Below are 1,989 nucleotides of genomic sequence, written 5' to 3'. Positions count from 1 at the left end.
ACCCAGGTATCTCCGACTTTCATCTGGGGCGCTGTATTCCCCTCAGACCAGAACGTTCTAGTAGGAACACGCGAGGCTGCCAGCCTCCTAAACGATCTGAATCTGGGTCGAAGAGAGGGCAAACCATTCACGCAACAATTTGCCCGTGTGTTGTCAGTTGAAATAAAGTAACACAAAAAGAACCCCGGGTATTGCAAGTGCCGTAAAACTCTTACCAAAACAGCAACAGCAAAAATTAAATAAATAAAAACAACACAAAAAACAACACCCCCCCCCACCCAAAAAACCCCAACAAACCAACAAGTGTTGAAGGGAGTTGGCTGCAATTATTATTCTATAATAATAATATAGCACAATGTACTGAACAGGTAATTTTTTCAGAACTTTTATCATTGGATACAAGAATGAACGAATAAACAAGATAACTTTCACAGCAGGGACAAATTGTGGAAAAAAGAATAGATAAGTACATTCTGCTTGGTCAAGCGGGTGAACAAATAAAGAAACGAACAAGTCAGTCACTCAATGAATCAGATAACCATGGAACCGTTTTTTTAAATTTTGCCAATCAATCCCACCATCACTAAAACAAGGGATTAGACAAGTGCTTGCCAACCAGGGCAATATTGCCCAGCATTGCGGGATTACTTCATTTTAGGTAGGAATTGGGAAACACCCCGGAAATCACAGGTATTATTTCATTAATGTCCCGTTTGGAAATACATGTAGGTGGTCGGTATTCAAATGCTAGCCTCTTAAATGTGGGTAAAGTGGGCATTGGCTATACAAAGGTGCACAAGCACTGAATTAGATAATTAAGAAGCTGTTTTGTCGCCAATCAATCACATAATCTATCAAACAAGCACTTAGACTTTTATTGTCAGTCAATTCTATAAGAGCAGAGCGGCCACTCTGTGTTAGCTCTGTTGGTATCATGGTAAACCACGGATTAGATGGCCCTGGTTTGAATCCAAGATCGAACATTCTTGAACTCGGGTCGTTTTGTGGAGTTTTCAGGGCTCCTAACTCATTCGGCACGGTCCCATGGGAGACAGACGTTAAACTCGAAAGTTCCTTTTCATTGTTAACGTAATAAATAGTGTTGATAAGGGTGTTATGCCCCTACCCCGACACCATTAAGAATAGAACGTCTCATAAATTTAAGCTATCTCTGTTTTCTGCCTGTGATCTATAGTTTTAGATTGAAATTGAGAGAAAAGAAGCAAACACCCCCCCCCCCTCCCACAGTAACTGTCTTTCACGAGAAAGCAAAAAGCAAGACTGAGGCACAGAAAACCCCCAAATGAACAACAATTTATTATATAGAGAAAAAAAAGTAGGATTTACCAGTGGCGCCCTCCACCCACCCGCTGTGTTCAATATTACTCTTCTGCTCTTCTATGACTCATTGTGTACCGAGACTTGAACCCATTCTCTCCGCAGGTGGAACCAGGGTATGTCCTTGGTCTGGAATACACCTTAGGAAACGTGGTCCTTAGGCGTACCACAGGCGCTTCCGACGAGACAGACTTGCAGTTCCTAAGTAGCAGTGACTTCACAGTGAGCTTGGGGCTCGATGTCAATAAACGACACTCTCTGAGGGCCGTGGCTTCTGGTGGATCCAAAGTGAGTTGTTGTTGTTGTTGTTGTTGTTGTTGTTGTTATTGTGGTTTCTGTTGTTGTTGTTATTGTTGTTGTTGTTATTATTGATGTGGCTTTCTCCGTTGTTGTTGTTGTTGTTGTTGTTGTTGTTGTTGTTATCGCTGCTTCTGCTGCTGCTGGTGTTGTTGTTGTTGTAGTGCTGCTGCTGCTGTTGTTGTTGTTGTGGTTTTTGTTGTTGTTGTTGTTGTTGTTGTTGTTGTTGTTGTTGTTGTTCTTCTTCTTTTTCTTCTTCTTCTTCTTCTTCTTCTTTTTCTTCTTCTTCTTCTTCTTCTTTTTCTTCTTCTTCTTCTTCTTCTTCTTCTTCTTCTTCTTCTTCTTCTTCTTCTT

This window comes from Aplysia californica, unplaced genomic scaffold, assembly GCF_000002075.1.
Source record: "Aplysia californica isolate F4 #8 unplaced genomic scaffold, AplCal3.0 scaffold00254, whole genome shotgun sequence".
NCBI classification, from domain to species: Eukaryota; Metazoa; Mollusca; class Gastropoda; order Aplysiida; family Aplysiidae; genus Aplysia; species Aplysia californica.
This window is presented reverse-complemented; position numbering follows the sequence as displayed.